The 20,841-nt window shown below is 40.7% G+C and overlaps 1 protein-coding gene and 1 pseudogene across 2 annotated transcripts in view; both read right to left on the bottom strand.

The window, feature by feature from the left end:
- ackr4a (atypical chemokine receptor 4a) overlaps positions 1-18,043 on the bottom strand; it is a 28,003-nt gene extending 9,960 nt beyond the window's left edge. The window contains exon 1 of one of the 2 annotated variants that reach the window (XM_034613766.1): positions 17,960-18,043. The gene's annotated coding sequence lies outside the window, so the exon portion shown is untranslated. Of the gene's footprint in view, positions 1-5,178; positions 5,257-17,959 lie in introns of those variants that run through there. The other variant, XM_034613769.1, reaches the window with a different exon arrangement.
- On the bottom strand, positions 241-17,564 carry LOC117778368 (annotated as a pseudogene).
- Positions 18,044-20,841: the final 2,798 nt, after the last annotated feature.

The following is a 20,841-nucleotide window of genomic DNA, read 5'->3' as shown; positions in this document are numbered from 1 at the left end:
TGTGTATGGAAAAGAGGATGTAACATGTCAGATGTGAGGGTGACAGCTTGTGTGTTTGAAAGAAGAAGTGGTAGGCGAGCCGCAGCTTTAGCAGCAGCATCCGCTTTTTACCAGAAGATGTGAGGAAGTTTCTGTTTTGCCAAATGGCGCGAAAATCATGAGTTACACCCAATGCATATCTGGAGTCAGTGTAGACTATGAGTGTTTTACCAGTAGCCAATTTGCATGCTTTAGTGAGTGCTATAAGCTCTGCTGCCTGAGCTGAGAGGTGATGAGGAAGAGAACTTGAGAGGAGAACGTTGTTATCTGAACAAACAGAGAAACCAACACAGTTAGTAAAAGAGACAGGGTCACGTGAGGTGGACCCATCTACATACAGAGTCAAGTCAGAGTTAGAAAGAGGTTCGTCAGAAAGGTCAAGTCGTGGAGAACACTGGACTTGAAGTTCAGCAACACAGTTGTGTTCTTCCCCGTCGTCCAAAAAAACCATTGAATAAGTCTACAACCAAAAAGCAGGCTGCGTCAGGCGGAATTTGGGAAAGCAGCGTGTACGGGTTGGGTGCGGCTGGTGACCGTGTTTTCACAAACCACGGACCTCATGGTTCTGGGATGTGTCCAGCGGAGAAACAGTGAAGTTAATCAGGAACCAGCTTCATCATGGTTTTCTCTCAGGAAGAGAAGCTGCTGCTGCACACACACACACACACACACACACACACACACACACACACACACACACACACACACACACACACACACACACACACACACAAACACACTTTCTGCTGGAGAGGATCCTGACATCACATCTGTATTATTGGGCAAAGAATCACTAACAATCTACTCAAGGATTTAACGTGTTTCTCGTCCTCGGTGAAGGTGCAGCGGTGATCATTATTGTATTATTGTATATTATTAATGAAGTGGGTTAGTAGACATTTACTGTCATAGCTAGATCTTTTTTGGAGAGAAATCAATTTCAATCGTATTTCATAAGCTCATCAAATATTTGTGCGTAAAATATGAATCCGAAAAGTAACAATTTAATGCATCAGTCACAATAATCCTGTGATATTATATGTAAAGCAGTATGTTATTATGAAAGTATCATTATACATATCAACATGTACTGTTACACTACCTATTAACAGACTAAATACTTTGTTGTGTGTCGACATTAGTTCTGTGCAGCAGAGGCTGCGTCTGGTGTGAATCAGCTGAGTGGGCGGGAGGTGAGGAAAACTGGCTTTATGCTTTTTGTCTGCCACAGTGGAAACACTGATTAATGCACAATCAACACTTCATCAAGTACTTTACAGTTTTGAGGGTCTAACATTTTACTTTAATGTTTTCACTTTATACCATTTATTACTTAATTTCAGAGGGAAATATTGTACTTTTTACTCCACTTTATTTCATATCAATAAATAAAACAACGTATACAAATACATTCGTTTCATATAAATATATAAACTGAAGCTCCTATAATTTATTAGGATGCATAACAAAGCACAAAGTGTATTACTGCTGTTAAAATATATCAAAGCTGTGTCTCCATCTTGTGGTCACTTTATGCCAAACATGGAGAAACAGATAATGAGATTCTTTTCATGAACTAAAGCAGCAGCCGTATCTCTGAAGACTGAAATGTTCAGTTGATATCAAACTGTTAAAATTATTGGTATAGAAACAAGTCAGTCAGGAATAGAAAAAAGTTCCCTACGTGTCAATTGCTTGTGTATAGTGTGAAATTTAGGATGTAGTTCAGTATTCTACAGGACAGCTCCCTCTGTTGGTTAATGTTTAATTTACAGTATTTTTTAAAGTGAGTTTGGATTATTCAAAGTCTCCACTTGTTAGAAGAAGCAGAAATTATTTTAACCTCAAATGAGTGTGTGTCAAACAGAAAACCACACATGTCAATATCTGATTCATTTTTTTTATTTTGCATTAATACAAAAAAAAGTATTTGTTCTGTGAGACAGACGATTAGTAATATAGATTCCATAGCATGGCAGTTACTGCAAAGCTTGTTTGATGGACAGCTCAAGTGGTACTTCTGGTTTCCATCACAATGATCACTGAAGTTTCTCTGCAGGATGTAGGATCATTTCAAGCTTCTTCAAAGGTTTCCTGGGAGCTACACAGCAAGAGAGAAAGAGATGCACAATTATTTATCAAACAACAAACCACTGCGTCAGTTATTATTAATCTTCTCATCAAAAGGTACTTTCTGAATATATTGCACAAAACACAGGAGACGGAAAAACACAAACATATAACAAGTTTACCCTTTGGTAAAAAGCCACATGCTGTTGGATATTTCTCACATCTGCTACGTCCTCTCAATCTTATCTGTAACAAAAAGAGAAAAGTAATAGAGCATTATTATTTACTGAAAATCATCTCCTTAAATTGAGCTACATTTTTGCATAACAAACATGTAGGATTGCTTGGCTTTGGAAGAGTTGTGTGTTCTGCTGAGTGACGTTTAAAAAAAAACTAAATCACTAAACTTTCAAACAGGATCAAAAGTGTTGCTCTTGCAGCTCTCTCTCTCTCTCTCTCTCTCTCTCTCTCTCTGTCTCTCTCTCTCTCCTCTCTCTCTCTCTCTCTCTCTCTCTCCTCTCTCTCTCTCTCTCTCTCTCTCTCTCTGCACTCTAACAGTCTGATGAGAAAACACCATATGAATCATGGACCTTCTTACAAATCTAGAGAAGCTCCGCGTCCATCATCTTACCTGAGGAGGAGGCTGTCTGCGATCATCTGTCTCCAGAGCGGCTGCATCAGAGGAAGTGAAGGTGGTGATGAGCAGGAAAACCTGCAGACACAACACGGCCAGCAGTAACTTTTTGTCCATGACTGATAAACTGAAGCGTCTGATGCAGGTGGGAATCACACACACTCTTTATAGTCACTGTCGACTTTCGTGTGAACAAAGAAGAACCAGCAACAGAATAACACAACATCATGTCATCAGCAAGATTTCACGATTTATTAAGCTGAACTTTCACAATCATATTACACCACACCTTCATAGTAGAAAAACAAGATATTGCCTAATTTACCTTGATTTAAAAAAAAGCACGTAAATGCAACTTAACTTATAAGTGTTGACATTAAGCAGCAAATTTAATGAGTGATTAATTATATCCAGTAATTGATTTAAAAACCTTTTGTGTTAATGGTTTAAATACAAATGTAATTATAAATATTGAATAGATCTCCTTCCAGGGATGAACATTGGAAATTAATAGATGCCACAAATTCAGTGATTCAATGCATCAGATAATTGCTGTGCAATTCTCTATGTATTTTATTCGTCCCTATATTAAAATAGGTAAAATTAAAGAATACATATCATCTGTTTAAGATCAGTTAACCAGAAATTTGATTGTAATTCAAAAATAGATGTAGCAATCTGTCTTACTTCATCTGTCTTACTAAATGATAACATTTCTGAGAAACTGGTTCCCTCTGCCCCTTCACTTGCAAAACATTTACATGGATGGATTACTTCATACATCTTACATGCAATGATTGCATATTGGTGTTTAGTATCTTGTGGCATTTAGCGTTTGGTATCATATGTGCAGAGTGTTAGTATCTGTCGTGATAGAAAGGCATGAGCCTGATAGCTTCTTCTGATCTGCTGAAGGAAAAACTGACGGCCAGTAGCATAACACTTAAAATGACAAAGAACGGCTACAAGAGACACACAAAATGACAAAGAGAAACAACCGAACCGGTAGTATTTGTATTTGCGTGATGTGACGTCAGTGTGCAGTCTTCAACAGAAACACGTCATACAAGTAGGCACTTGATTACTCACTAACACTGCAAGTGTGGGCATTGGGACAGATCCTGTCAGTTGTGTCAACAAGAGGTGGAGGCAGAGCAACACTTCCTACACTGCAGTCTGAGGAAAAGAACCACACACGTTTGGATGTTGACTAGAATAGAGAGATTACACGTGATTTTATGTCTTTGGGCCTCAAACAAAACTAAAACAAAACCTTTCTGGAGCATCTGAATTATTGTTGTATGTAAATTGTTTTTCAAATGTGTGAGTAGAAACCTCTTCCCTGTAAAAAACACATGTTCTGTGGGTTTCAAGCTGTTAATGCATCAAAGCCTTTTTATTGAAATAAATCTGTCCTGCCTTGACTAAAGTGATCAGGCCACTTTTCATCAACAACGTACATTTTCATTTCACGAAAAGGTGAAGGAGCAGAGGAAAGGTCATGTTAGAGAAACAGCATACAACTCTTACAAAGCAACAGCGCCCTCTGCAGCCATAAATTAATCATTAATAATGTTACTCAGTCGTATCAAAGGTTTTATTGTAGGATAGTTGCCTGATGCTGTTGATGCAGCAGCATTCTCCCTGTTCCAAGTCATTGATCCATCAAACTAATTGTGAAGCTGTTGTTTTAAATTGAAAAGGTCAAAAACACTATTCCCTACTGGGGCCTGGCGAGGCCGGGACATAGACCTGTCATCTCCGTCTTGTTCATGGTGACCCCCAATGTCTGCATGTCAAGTTTCAGAAGATTTTATTGTAGAACAAAGACAAAGTTGGCAATTTTTTCATCATGGCGCTCAAAACTTACTCACATTAAATATTATTTTGTTCAAATCCTTGAAAAGTGACACAGATATTTCACCACATGTCAAGTTTCAGAAGTTTAAAGGCAAAGTTGGCTTCTTTATCATTAGCGTCAAAACTTGTTCATATTACATTTTTTGTTTTTTAATTCTAGGGTAAAATCTTCTGAAACTTGACATGCAGACAGTGGAAGTCACCACGAAGAAGAATGACATGAAATATATTTAGTAAATATGAACGTTTTTTTAAATTATATTTAATATGAGCCAGTTATGGCCTTTCATTTTTATTACACTACCTATTTGTACGCAGTGTCACACTTGAAATACTTTTACTTGTATACATCTGAATTATGAAGTATTTTCAAATACACCTGATTAAAAGTAAAACAAACGAAGTATATAAATGAAAGAAACAGTCGGTGTTCTCTATGTTGAATCACAGTGTTCGTTCAAGCAGGTATTTGAAGAGTTGGTGGAGCATCAGGAATCAAAAGCAGAGTTTAAAAAGAAGCTGAAACCAAACTGCAGGAAAGATGAAGCAGCACGTATTGTCTGATTGATACTCACTGTGTTTCATTCCCCTCTCAGTCCTGTGTGTCGACCCGATGCACAACAGACTAAACACTTTGTTATGTGTTGACATTAGTTCTGTGCAGCAGAGGCTGCGTCTGGTGTGAATCAGCTGAGTGGGCGGGAGGTGAGGAAAACTGGCTTTATGCTTTTTGTCTGCCACAGTGGAAACACTGATTAATGCACGATCAACACTTCATCAAGTACTTCACAGTTTTGAGGGTCTAACATTCTAATTTAATGTTTTCACTTTATACCATTTATTACTTAATTTCAGAGGGAAATATTGTACTTTTTACTCCACTTTATTTCATATCAATGAATAAAACCACATATAAAATTACATTCATTTCATATAAATATATAAAATAAAGCTCCTGTAATTTATTAGGATGCATAACAAAGCACAACGTGTATTACTGCTGTTAAAATATATCAAAGCTGTGCCTCCATCTTGTGGTAACATTTTGCCAAACATGGAGAAACATTTATCTCTGAAGACTAAAATGTTTAGTTTTAATTAGATGATATCAAACTGTTTTAATTATTGATATCGAAACAAGTCAGACAGGAATAGAAAAAAGTTCCCTACGTGTCAATTACATGTGTATAGTGTGGAATTTAGGATGTAGTTCAGTATTCTACAGGACAGCTCCCTCTGTTGGTTAATGTTTAACTTGTTGTTTTTTTTAAAGTGAGTTTGGATTTTTCAAAGTTTCCACTTAGAAAACACTTGTTAGAAGAAGCAGAAATTATTTTAACCTCAAATGAGTGTGTGTCAAACAGAAAACCACACATGTCAATATCTGATTCATTTTTTTTATTTTGCATTAATAGAAAAAAAAGTATTTGTTCTGTGAGTCAGACGATTAGTAATATAGATTTCATATCATGGCAGTTACTGCAAAGCTTGTTTGATGGACAGCTCAAGTGGTACTTCTGGTTTCCATCACACTGATCACTGAAGTTTCTCTGCAGGACGTAGGATCGTTTCAAGCTTCTTCAAAGGATTGTGGCGCTAAACAGCAGGAGAGAAAGAGATGCACAATTATTTATCAAACAACAAACCACTGCGTCAGTTGATATTAATCTTCTCATCAAAAGGTACTTTCTGAATATATTTCACAAAACACAGGAGACGGAAAAACACAAACATAAAACAAGTTTACCCTTGGCAAAAAGGTACATGCTCTTGGATATTTCTCACATCTGCTACGTCCTCTCAATCTTCTCTGTAACAAAAAGAGAAAAGTAATAGAGCATTATTATTTACTGAAAATCATCTCCTTAAACTGAGCTACATTTTTGCATAACAAACATGTAGGATTGCTTGGCTTTGGAAGAGTTGTGTGTTCTGCTGAGTGACGTTTAAAAAAAAACTAAATCACTAAACTTTCAAACAGGATCAAAAGTTTTGCTCTTGCAGCTCTCTCTCTCTCTCTCTCTCTCTCTCTCTCTCTCTCTCTCTCTCTCTCTCTCTCTCTCTCTGCACTCTAACAGTCTGATGAGAAAACACCATATGAATCATGGACCTTCTTACAAAACTAGAGAAGCTCCTTGTCCATCATCTTACCTGATGAGGAGGCTGTCTGCGATCATATGTCTCCAGAGCGGCTGCATCAGAGGAAGTGAAGGTGGTGATGAGCAGGAAAACCTGCAGACACAACACGGCCAGCAGTAACTTTTTGTCCATGACTGATAAACTGAAGCGTCTGATGCAGCTGGGAATCACACACACTCTTTATAGTCACTGCCCAACAACGACTTTCATGTGAAAAAGGGGAACCAGCAACGGAATAACACAACATTATGTCATCAGCAAGATTTCACTATTTATTAAGGTGATATTTTACAATCATATGACGCAAAAATAATTTTAATTAAAATGTCTAAAAGCACGGAAATGCAACTTAACTTAGAAGTGATGACATTTAACAGCTCACATTAAGCAGCAAATTTAATGAGTGATTAATTATATCCAGTAATTGATTTAAAAACCTTTTGTGTAAATGGTTTAAATACAAATGTAATTATAAATATTGAACAGATCTCCTTCCAGGGATGAACATTGGAAATGAATAGATGCCACAAATTCAGTGATTCAATGCATCAGATAATTGCTGTGCAATTCTCTATGTATTTTATTCGTCCCTATATTAAAATAGGTAAAATTAAAGAATACATATCATCTGTGGAGGGTTTCCAGTTTTGAACTGAGCAGCTCCCAGTTAAGTTAATATCAAGTTAAATTGTTGAATAAAAAACTCACACACAGACGATGGTTTAAAATCAGTTAACCAGAAATTTGATTGTAATTCAAAAATAGATGTAGCAATCTGTCTTACTTCATCTGTCTTACTAAATGATAACATTTCTGAGAAACTGGTTCCCTCTGCCCCTTCACTTGCAAAACATTACACATGGATGGATTACTTCATACATCTTACATGCAATGATTGCATATTGGTATTTAGTATATTGTGGCATTTAGCGTTTGGTATCATATGTGCAGAGTGTTAGTATCTGTCGTGATAGAAAGGCATGAGCCTGATAGCATCTTTTGATCTGCTGAAGGAAAAACTGACGGCCAGTAGCATAACACTAAAAATGATAAAGAACGGCTACAAGAGACACACAAAATGACAAAGAGAAACAACCGAACCTGTAGACACACAAAATGAACACAAACTGATGAAAAAATATTCCAAAGAGACAAGTTGCAGAGTATTTGCGTGATGTGACGTCAGTGTGCAGTCTTCAACAGAAACACGTCATACAAGTAGGCACTCGATTACTCACTAACACTGCAAGTGTGGGCATTGGGACAGATCCTGTCAGTTGTGTCAACAAGAGGTGGAGGCAGAGCAACACTTCCTACACTGCAGTCTGAGGAAAAGAACCACACACGTTTGGATGTTGACTAGAATAGAGAGATTACACGTGATTTTATGTCTTTGGGCCTCAAACAAAAGTAAAGCAAAACCTTTCGGGAGCATCTGGATTATAATTGTATATGAATTGTTTTTAAATGTGTGAGTAGAAACCTCTTCCCTGTAAAAACCACATGTTCTGTGGGTTTCAAGCTGTTAATGCATCAAAGACTTCTTATTGAAATAAATCTGTCCTGCCTTGACTGAAGTGATCAGGCCACTTTTCATCAACAACGTACATTTTCATTTCACGAAAAGGTGAACGACCAGAGGAAAGGTCATGTTAGAGAAACAGCATACAACTCTTACAAAGCAACAGCGCCCTCTGCAGCTATAAATTCATAATTAATAATGTTACTCGGTCGTATCAAAGGTTTTATTGTAGGATAGTTGCCTGATGCTGTTGATGCAGCAGCATTCTCCCTGTTCCAAGTCATTGATCCATCAAACTAATTGTGAAGCTGTTGTTTTAAATTGAAAAGGTCAAAAACACTATTTCCTACTGGGGCCTGGCGAGGCCGGGACATAGACATGTCATCTCCGTCTTGTTCATGGTGACCCCCAATGTCTGCATGTCAAGTTTCAGAAGATTTTATTGTAGAACAAAGACAAAGTTGCCAATTTTTTCATCATGGCGCTCAAAACTTACTCACATTAAATATTATTTTGTTCAAATCCTTGAAAAGTGACACAGATATTTCACCAAATGTCAAGTTTCAGAAGTTTAAAGGCAAAGTTGGCTTCTTTATCATTAGCGTCAAAACTTGTTCATATTACATTTTTTGTTTTTTAATTCTAGGGTAAAATCTTCTGAAACTTGACATGCAGACAGTGGAAGTCACCACGAAGAAGAATGACATGAAATATATTTAGTAAATATGAACGTTTTTTAAAATTATATTTAATATGAGCCAGTTATGGCCTTTCATTTTTATTACACTACCTATTTGTACGCAGTGTCACACTTGAAATACTTTTACTTGGGTACATCAGAATTATGAAGTATTTTCAAATACACCTGATTAAAAGTAAAACAAACGAAGTATATAAATTAAAGAAACAGTCGGTGTTCTCTATGTTGAATCACAGTGTTCGTACAAGCAGGTATTTGAAGAGTTGGTGGAGCATCAGGAATCAAAAGCAGAGTTTAAAAAGAAGCTGAAACCAAACTGCAGGAAAGATGAAGCAGCACGTATTGTCTGATTGATACTCACTGTGTTTCATTCCCCTCTCAGTCCTGTGTGTCGACCCGATGCACAACAGACTAAATACTTTGTTATGTGTCGACATAAGTTCTGAGCAGCAGAGGCTGCGTCTGGTGTGAATCAGCTGAGTGGGCGGGAGGTGAGGAAAACTGGCTTTATGCTTTTTGTCTGCCACAGTGGAAACACTGATTAATGCACGATCAACACTTCATCAAGTACTTCACAGTTTTGAGGGTCTAACATTCTAATTTAATGTTTTCACTTCATACCATTTATTACTTAATTTCAGAGGGAAATATTGTACTTTTTACTCCACTTTATTTCATATCAATGAATAAAACCACATATAAAAATACATTCATTTCATATAAATATATAAAATAAAGCTCCTGTAATTTATTAGGATGCATAACAAAGCACAACGTGTATTACTGCTGTTAAATAAATATATCAAAGCTGTGCCTCCATCTTGTGGTCACATTTTGCCAAACATGGAGAAACATTTATCTCTGAAGACTAAAATGTTTAGTTTTAATTAGATGATATCAAACTGTTTTAATTATTGATATCGAAACAAGTCAGACAGGAATAGAAAAAAGTTCCCTACGTGTCAATTACATGTGTATAGTGTGAAATTTAGGATGTAGTTCAGTATTCTACAGGACAGCTCCCTCTGTTGGTCTAAGTCTCCACTTAGAAAACACTTGTTAGAAGAAGCAGAAATTCTTTTAACCTCAAATGAGTGTGTGTCAAACAGAAAACCACACATGTCAATATCTGATTCATTTATTTTATTTTGCATTAATAGAAAAAAAAGTATTTGTTCTGTGAGACAGACGATTAGTAATATAGATTTTATATCATGGCAGTTACTGCAAAGCTTGTTTGATGGACAGCTCAAGTGGTACTTCTGGTTTCCATCACACTGATCACTGAAGTTTCTCTGCAGGACGTAGGATCTTTTCAAGCTTCTCTTTTAAGATTGCGGAGCTAAACAGCAGGAGAGAAAGAGATGCACAATTATTTATCAAACAACAAACCACTGCGTCAGTTATTATTAATCTTCTCATCAAAAGGTACTTTCTGAATATATTGCTCAAAACACAGGAGACGGAAAAACACAAACATATAACAAGTTTACCCTTGGTAAAATGCCACATCCTCCTGGATAGTCCCGACAATCTCTAGCTCTTCTCTGTAACAAAAAGAGAAAAGTAATAGAGCATTATTATTCACAGAAAATCATCTCCCTGAACTGAGCTACATTTTTTCATAACAAACATGTAGGATTGCTTGGCTTTGGAAGAGTTGTGTGTTCTGCTGAGTGACGTTTAAAAAAAAACTAAATCACAAAAATTTCAAACAGGATAAAAAGTCTCTCTCTCTCTCTCTCTCTCTCTCTCTGCACTCTAACAGTCTGATGAGAAAACGCCATATGAATCATGGACCTTCTTACAAAACTAGAGAAGCTCCTTGTCCATCATCTTACCTGATGAGGAGGCTGTCTGCGATCATATGTCTCCAGAGCGGCTGCATCAGAGGAAGTGAAGGTGGTGATGAGCAGATAAACCTGCAGACACAACACGGCCAGCAGTAACTTTTTGTCCATGACTGATAAACTGAAGCGTCTGATGCAGCTGGGAATCACACACACTCTTTATAGTCACTGCCCAACAACGACTTTCATGTGAACAAAGAGCAACCAGCAATGGAATAACACAACATGATGTCATCAGCAAGATTTCACAATTTATCAAGCCGAACTTTCACAATCATATTACGCAAAAAAATATGTTAAATTAAAATGTCTAAAACCACGGAAATGCAACTTAACTTAGAAGTGACGACATTTAACAGCTCACATTAAGCAGCACATTTAATGAGTGATTAATTATATCCAGTAATTGATTTAACCCTTGTGTTGTCCCTGCTTCCCCCGGCTTTTGGTCCCCTCACATAGCCCACCACATATTAGCACGCACACGTAGGGCAATAGACAAGTGAGCAGCCCTTGCAGATGTATTTGTTACACCCGCGGCACACGGTGTGAGTTTTACAGTCCTTTTTCCTGGGGCTCTTCCTCTTACTCACCCCGAGCGGGGCTGCTGCGGCGGCGACTAGGGCTAGTGAGGAGGCCGGACGCTCGGGTTGAGCGTCGCCGTCAAGATCGCTCCGTGCGGCGACGGCGGCTTTTACAGCTTTCACAACCGCGGCGGATGCTTCTGTGCGGGGGATGCGCTCCCTTCATGCGATGTCACGAGAGCCTTTCCCAGCTGTTCGAGGAACACCCTCCGCTTGTTCCGCTTGGCCGGCATCCAGTCGGGGTTGATCTCTCTCCATATCACGAAGGCGTTGTAGGAAGAGACGTCGATTATGTTGTGGAAGACAACCAGGGCCCAGCGCGCGGTCATCCTCCTGCAGCTGTACGTTCCGATCACCTTGTCTAGGTTGTCCACGCCTCCTTTGTTGCGGTTGTAGTCCAGGACGATGACCGGTTTCCCGTCCTCGCGGTCGCTGACGTCGGCCTCCGCGTGCCGCGTACTCAGGAGCACCACGTTCCTGTTTTTCTTTGGGATGTAGGACACCAGAGTGGCGGTGGGCGTGAATTCGAACTTGGATGAGAACACCTCTCTTCCCTTGACCGCGAGCAGCTCGGGCTTGTTCTTCCGAACCGTGCCGACCACGGTGATCTTCCTCTCCAGGAGCTGCCGCGCGAGTTTGTAGGAGGTGAGGTAACTGTCGCACATGATGTTACGGCCGTGCAGTCCCTCCGTTACATCGAGCACTACCCGCAACCCCTGGTTCCGTTCTGGGCGTCCGCCGTTCGGCTTTCCGGTGTACACTTGCATCTTCCAAGCGTAGCTGGATTTTGCATCGCAGGCCACCCACGACTTGATCCCGAATTTCGCCGGCTTGCTGGGCATGTACTGTCGGAAAGGACACCGGCCTAGGGAGAAGAAGAGATGAGAGGAGAGGAGATGAGGACGAGGACTAGCAACCACTATCTAGCTATAGTTACATAACATAATAACATAACATAATAATAACATTAAAAAAAACGAAAAGAAAGACTAACCTCTGAACGGAACCAGTTGCTCGTCCACGGTCACTTCGGGCCCCGGGCTGTAGAGGCAGCCGCGCCACCCACCCGTCCCAGACCTCTCCCACGGCCGCCAATTTGTCCGTGGCTCATCTTGTGCGTCTCGTCTCACGGTCGTCGAAGCGCAGCAGTCTGGAGTACATGTGGAAGAGTTTTAGGGGCATCGTGGCACGAAATATCGCCCGGCCGCTCTCGGCGTCCCACAGGCTGACGCCGGCCTCGCCCTGGGACCTGTACACGCCCGCTAAGATCAGCAGCCCTATGTAGGCGTGCAGGTCGGTCTCGTCCATCCCTTTCCATTCGTCGCTGTTTTTACGACGACCCTCCCGATTCGTCATCTCCAGGATGATGTTCTCTACCGTCAGGGTGACGAACAGGCGGAACGTCAAGGCTAGGTCACTGGCGCGGGACGTCGCGTGCATCGTGGGGCCCGGGGGGACCCCGATGGGCGTAGCGGCTGCGCTTTGAGCCGCAGCAGAGGAGGAGGAGGAGGAGGAGGAGGAGGAGGAGGAGGAGGAGCAGGAGCAGCGGCCCTCCTCTCGGCCGTACGCCCTCGAGGACCATGTTACTTCCCCGTTTCTTGACGGGAAGGTCTCTCTGTCCACGGGTCCGGTGGTGGTGGTGGTGGTGGTGCCGTGGTCTTGTCCTTCTTCTTCTTCTTCCAAGGATGACGAATCTGCAGCAGCATCACCCACTGGGTCTTCGTCTTTGTCGTCTTTGTCTTTGTCTTTGTCTTCGTCTTCTCTGTCTTCTTCTCCATCTGCTTGTCCGTCCGCTTCTTGGTCTGGCTCTTTCGCGTCCTCTTCGGGTTCAGAGGATTGTTGCTGGGAGAATAGCTGTTGGAGAACTTGTTCTCTGGTGAAACGCGCCTGACGTGACATTGTGACATGGTCAGGGAGGGTGGCACATGGAGAATGGCACACTGGCTTCTCTGTGGGTCTAATATACCCACCGAGATTACAATTGGAATCAGGTGTGGGTCTAAATGACCCCACAGAGCAACACAGCGCCCCCTCTGGGGGTCTAAATGACCACCCAGGAGAATCGAGAATGACAATCCGTTGGTCTCAATGACCCCAGGAGAATTGGATAATGACAAGTCCTTGGGTCACCCTAACCCTAACCCTGACCGGCCAGGACTTGCGGATGATCACACGCACGCACGCACGCACGCACACACACACACACACACACACACACACACACACACACACACACACACACATACACACACACAGACACACACACACTCTGGGTCAATCCGACCCAGGAACAACACGAGGGTTAAAAAAATATTTTTTTGATTGTTCAACATTTTGTATAAATGGTTAAAATGCTAATATAATTATAAATATTGAATAGATCTCCTTCCAGGGATGAACATTGGAAATTAATAGATGCCACAAATTCAGTGATGCATTGCATCAGATAATTGCTGTGCAATTCTCTATGTATTTTATTCGTCCCTATATTAAAATAGGTATATGAAAGAATACATATCATCTGTGACGTCAGTGTGTGGTCTTCAACAGAAACACGTTGTAGTGGAAATTTATATCGAGATGTGAAATAATGAGTTTCTTAGACTGCAGAAAGTCTGGCATCACTTGCTACAAAAAAAGAGTGAATCAAACCCAGGAACAGTTGCACAGATAAAGGTCAAGAGGAGGTGAAATTACCAAGTAAGGGCATGAACTTTGAGGATGCATCCTCCAAGTGCACAGAAAATAGTCAAAACAGTAGTAAGACATTGATCAGTGGAATTTTCCATTACACTCCCCACTTTTGATTATACAAGGATCACAAGAAAATAGTCAAGAAACACCATAATAAACATCAAATCATAGAAAAATATTGAAGAGTCTTCAACCCATGCACTTTACGTACGTAGAGGGTCAACATCCACCATGGAGAGGTTCTAGAACATACGCTGCATGGCGATGAGGACACAATAGGTAACCGCTGCTGTTTTTGTGCAAAGAAAAAAGTACTTTCCCGTAATTGAGCAAGCATATAAAAAGAAAAATGGAAGGTGTAGTAGGAAATCAGGTTACACAACATCATCATTATCACACAAGTCTGTGGACAGAATTGGAGAGGACGGAGGATCCATACCAATGTGGGGAGGAGTTGCAAAGAGAATCTCATAAGGTGAAAGATTAGACCTGGTTCGTTTCCTCATCCTCATGGACATCAGCACCAGAGGCAGGACCTTTGTCCATGTGAGACCTGTGTCTTCAGAGCACTTTGGAAGCTTAGTTTTGAGTGTGCCGTTCTCTCGTTCCACAGCTCCACCACTGGCTGGATGATATGCACAGTGTGTTCGCACATCCATACCTAGATGAAAACCGAGTTGTTTGACAGCTTCGTTTACGAAGTGTCTGCCGTTGTCACTGGAAATTCTGCTAGGAATTCCCCATTGTGGAATAATGTCTCTTAACAATGCTTTGGTGACCACACTTGCAGTTTGTTTTGAGGCAGGAAAGGCTTCAACCCATTTTGACCACATGTCGACCATCACTAAGCAGTGAGATTTACCTTCTGATGGTGATAGCTCTATGAAGTCCATCATCAGATGTTCAAAAGGTTGAGTTGGTGGTGGGTGTGCTGCCTGGCTGGTTACAGCCACTGACCTGCTGACATTGTGTGTGGCGCAGTCTACGAATGCCTGACATATTAGATGTGTGATCTTTACCGTGAGCTAACTTAGCGTAATGAGGGAAGAAATGTTTAGGCAAACATGGTTTGATGTCAGGACTATACCACACACCAGTTCGGAACATAGCACTAGAGGTCTTTCATAGGGAGATCTCAGGAGGAGTGACAGTGGACTGTACTGCAGAGAGAGAGGACATATCAGAAGTGATAAATACTGTCTGTGTATGAAAAAGAGGATGTGACATGTCAGATGTGAGGGTGACAGCTTGTGTGTTTGAAAGAGGAAGTGGTAGGCGAGCCGCAGCTTTAGCAGCAGCATCTGCTTTGTCATTCCCCTGAGACACCACATCCATGGCATGTGTATGTGCTGTACATTTGCATACAGCAAAAGTCTTTGGGAGCAAAATGGCAGACAGAAGATCTGTGATGAGACTGTGATGTGCTATCTTTTTACCAGAAGATGTGAGGAAGTTTCTGTTTTGCCAAATGGCGCGAAAATCATGAGTTACACCGAATGCATATCTGGAGTCAGTGTAGACGGTGAGTGTTTTACCAGTAGCCAATTTCCATGCTTCTGTGAGTGCAATAAGCTCTGCTGCCTGAGCTGAGAGGTGATGAGGAAGAGAACTCGAGAGGGGAACGTTGTTATCTGAACAAACAGAGAAACCAACACAGTTAGTAAAAGAGACAGGGTCACGTGAGGTGGACCCATCTACATACAGAGTCAAGTCAGAGTTAGAAAGAGGTTCGTCAGAAAGGTCAAGTCGTGGAGAACACTGGACTTGAAGTTCAGAAACACAGTTGTGTTCTTCCCCGTCGTCCAAAAATGACATTGGATAAGTCTACAACCGAAAAGCACGCTGCATCAGGCGGAATTTTGGAAAGCAGCGTGTACGGGTTGGGAACAATAGGCGATAGAGCGATTACAGCGTCATTCACAGCCTTCAAATCCTGCACAAATCACCACTCAGTAGGTTGACCTTTGTCTTTGATTTTCTTAACTGGAAACATTGGAGTGCGGACAGGCGAATTAGGGCAGGAGGCAATTACACCAGCCTGCAAAAAGGATTCAAAAACAGGGCGTATCCCCTCCACCGCTTCCTGTCTGAGTGGATATTGTTGTTTACATGGTCGATAATCAGATTTTGGACTGATTTTGACTGGGTCACAGTTTCTGATGAGGCCAACATCGTATTTGTCTTTTGCCCACAGTGTTTCAGGTCGATCTGAAAGTACAGGAGAATCATCAGAGGGGCTGGACAACATGGCATAAGAATGAAGGTTGGAGAAACTTTTAGATCAAATGCACACACACTGCGTGAATACATTACGTCAGGCGTAGTTGTAGGTTGCCATTCAACGGCAGCCTGGCATGATCTGACAAATGGGCCTAAGTCGTGCCACTGGTCATCATGGGACTTGGAAAGCGAAATGTGAGGGCTGGAATTCGAGACGCGAAACTGTGCCAACTGCTGGTCGGTGGGTGAGACGGCAGCTGCACTTCTGGAACAAGTCCAAAACATATTGGACACATTCAGAGAATCCTCAGGAAAAGGCAAAAACAGAGATTCATGAACGTGATCTGGTGTGTCTGTCACATGTGAGGTGTAGTGCAATGAATCAGTGTGCATAAAATCTGAAAAAGGGGTGACAAGAGAGCGTGACATGGAGAGCAGATCAGTTGAGCTATTTATAGGAAAATGCCACTGATACACAAACAGCTGCTCATGTGGGGTTTGTGACATGAGGAAAGGAGGTGAAGAGGACTCATACGTAACCGTCACTCCATCAGGGGAGGATACCAAATTGAGGAAACGCATTCATCAAATCTCTTCCTAATAGATTAATTGGGCAACAGGGAGACAACAGAAAATCATGTTCAAACCTTATGGGATGTTTTGTGAAATTTTCCTTTACGTTTGCTGTTGAACCTTGAGAGAAAATAAAGCGACCACTCATTTCAGGAGATGTGTGTAAATCAGACATCCTAACCACAGAATAACCTGCACCAGAGTTGACCATGAAGTTGTGTTTGTGACCATTAACACGAGTTGAGGCATTTTCTTAAAAGCATCATTATTGTATTTAACATTATGTGTGTGTGTGGTTAGTACAGCAAGCTGTTCTTCATTGCATGAGCGTGTGTGTGTGTTTCACTTCCCTTTTTCTGCTCCTCTGTGGGTAGGCAAGTCATCTTCTCTCCGCCTGCTCCCCCTCACTTCCTGTATTTCAGTCAGCAGTGAAAGTTCTTGTGTCCCCCCCTCCCCCCCCTTTCTCCCCCTCCGCCCCCCCCCCCCCCCCCCCCCCCGTCCTCTTGCCGCTGGGCGAAGTCCCTTGCCCAATGTCCTTTCTGTCTGCAGATGAAACACTCATCTCTGCCCAGTGGGAGGCGTCGAGGGAAGCCTCGCCCACGGCCACGGCCATGGCCATGGCCATGTCCGCGCCCCTCTCTTCCTGGTACAGTGAAGTTGGCTCTGCTGTCGCCGCCATCTTGCCTACGGGGCCCCACCAGTGCTGACACAGCCTGCATCTTGGTTAGCTGTGCTTTCTGGAGCTGTTGATTTTTTCTGTGGGTTTCAACCTGTTAATGCAACAAACTTCCTAATTATTGAATACTTTAAATTGTCTTGTTTGAGCGCTCTGGATTTGCCTTTTTATTGAAATAAATCTGTCCTGCCTTTACTAAAGTGACCGGACACTTTTCATCAACAACGTATATAAATTAAAGAAACAGTCGGTGTTCTCTATGTTAAATCACAGTGTTCGTACAAGCAGGTATTTGAAGAGTTGGTGGAGCATCAGGAATCAAAAGCAGAGTTTAAAACGAAGCTGAAACCAAACTGCAGGAAAGATGAAGCAGCACGTATTGTCTGATTGATACTCACTGTGTTTCATTCACCTCTCAGTCCTGTGTGTCGACCCGATGCACAACAGACTAAATACTTTGTTATGTGTCGACATAAGTTCTGAGCAGCAGAGGCTGCGTCTGGTGTGAATCAGCTGAGTGGGCGGGAGGTGAGGAAAACTGGCTTTATGCTTTTTGTCTGCCACAGTGGAAACACTGATTAATGCACGATCAACACTTCATCAAGTACTTTACAGTTTTGAGGGTCTAACATTCTACTTTAATGTTTTCACTTTATACCATTTATTACTTAATTTCAGAGGGAAATATTGTACTTTTTACTCCACTTTATTTCATATCAATGAATAAAACCACATATAAAAATACATTCGTTTCATATAAATATATAAAATAAAGCTCCTATAATTTATTAGGATGCATAACAAAGCAAAACGTGTATTACTGCTGTTAAATAAATATATCAAAGCTGTGACTCCATCTTGTGGTCACTTTATGCCAAACATGGAGAAACAGATAATGAGATTTTTTTCATGAACTACAGCAGCAGCTGTATCTCTGAAGACTAAAATGTTTAGTTTTAATTAGATGATATCAAACTGTTTTAATTATTGATATAGAAACAAGTCAGTCAGGAATAGAAAAAAGTTCCCTACGTGTCAATTGCTTGTGTATAGTGTGAAATTTAGGATGTAGTTCAGTATTCTACAGGACAGCTCCCTCTGTTGGTTAATGTTTAACTTGTTGTTTTTTTGAAATTGAGTTTGGATTATTCAAAGTCTCCACTTAGAAAACACTTGTTAGAAGAAGCAGAAATTATTTTAACCACAAATGAGTGTGTGTCAAACAGAAAACCACACATGTCAATATCTGATTACATTTTTTTTATTTTGCATTAATGCAAAAAAAAAAGTATTTGTTCTGTGAGACAGACGATTAGTAATATAGATTTCATATCATGGCAGTTACTGCAAAGCTTGTTTGATGGACAGCTCAAGCGGTACTTCTGGTTTCCATCACACTGATCACTGAAGTTTCTCTGCAGGACGTAGGATCGTTTCAAGCTTCTCCAAAGGATTGTAGGGCTAAACAGCAGGAGAGAAAGAGATGCACAATTATTTATCAAACAACAAACCACTGCGTCAGTTGATATTAATCTTCTCATCAAAAGGTACTTTCTGAATATATTGCACAAAACACAGGAGATGGAAAAACACAAACATAAAACAAGTTTACCTTTTTGAAAGGGCCACATGCTCCTGGATGGGTCAGACATCCTCTAGGTTTCCTTGTTGTCTTGTTATTTTTTCCCTCTCCTTTTCTTACCAGTCTTCTCTGTAACAAAAAGTGAAAAGTAATAGAGTATTATTATTCACAGAAAATCATCTCCTTTAACTGAGTTACATGTTTGCATTAAATTTTTATTTCATAAGGGTTAGACAAACATGTAGGATTGCTTGGCTTTGGAAGAGTTGTGTGCTCTGCTGAGTGACGTATCACTTTAGAATCACTAAAATTTCAAACAGGATCAAAAGTGTTGCTCTTGCAGCTCTCTCTCTCTCTCTCTCTCTCTCTCTCTCTCTCTCTCTCTCTCTCTCTCTCTCTCTCTCTCTCTGCACTCTAACAGTCTGATGAGAAAACACCATATGAATCATGGACCTTCTTACAAATCTAGAGAAGCTCCTCGTCCATCATCTTACCTGATGAGGATGCTGTCTGAGATCATATGTCTCCAGAGCGGCTGCATCAGAGGAAGTGAAGGTGCTGATGAGCAGGAAAACCTGCAGACACAACACGGCCAGCAGTAACTTTTTGTCCATGACTGATAAACTGAAGCGTCTGATGCAGCTGGGAATCACACACACTCTTTATAGTCACTGCCCAACAACGACTTTCATGTGAAAAAAGAGGAACCAGCAACGGAATAACACAACATTATGTCATCAGCAAGATTTCACTATTTATTAAGCTGAACTTTCACAATCATATTATGCAAAAAAATATGTTAAATTAAAATGTCTAAAAGCACGGCAACTTAACTTAGAAGTGATGACATTTAACAGCTCACATTAAGCAGCAAATTTAATGAGTGATTAATTACATCCAGTAATTGATTTAAAAACCTTTTGTGTAAATGGTTTAAATACAAATGTAATTATAAATATTAAACAGATCTCCTTCCATGGATGAACATTGGAAACTAATAGATGCCACAAATTCAGTGATTCATTGCATCAGATAATTGCTGTGCAATTCTTTATGTATTTTATTGGTCCCTATATTAAAATAGGTAAAATGAAAGACTACATATCATCTGTGGAGGGTTTCAAGTTTTGAACTGAGCAGCTCCCAGTTAAGTTAATATCAAGTTAAATTGTTGAATGAAAAACTCACACACAGACGATGGTTTAAAATCAGTTAACCAGAAATTTTATTGTAATTCAAAAATAGATGTAGCAATCTGTCTTACTTCATCTGTCTTACTAAACGACAACATTTCTGAGAAACTGGTTCCATCTGCCCCTTAACTTGCAAAACATTACACATGGATGGATTACTTCATATGTCTTACATGCAATGATTGCATATTGGTATTTAGTATATTGTGGCATTTAGCGTTGGGTATCATATGTGCAGAGTGTTAGTATCTGTCGTGATAGAAAGGCATGAGCCTGATAGCTTCTTTTGATCTGCTGAAGGAAAAACTGACGGCCAGTAGCATAACACTAAAAATGACAAAGACCGGCTACAAGAGACACAAACAATGACAAAGAGAAACAACCGAACTCGTAGTATTTGTATTTGCGTGATGTGACGTCAGTGTGTGGTCTTCAACAGAAACACGTCATACAAGTAGGCACTCGATTACTCACTAACACTGCAAGTGTGGGCATTGGGACAGAT

The sequence above is a fragment of the Hippoglossus hippoglossus genome, chromosome 17 (genome assembly GCF_009819705.1).
Source record: "Hippoglossus hippoglossus isolate fHipHip1 chromosome 17, fHipHip1.pri, whole genome shotgun sequence".
NCBI lineage: Eukaryota > Metazoa > Chordata > Actinopteri > Pleuronectiformes > Pleuronectidae > Hippoglossus > Hippoglossus hippoglossus.
The sequence above is the reverse complement of the archived record's forward strand: the minus strand, read 5'-3'. Positions and strand labels throughout refer to the sequence as shown.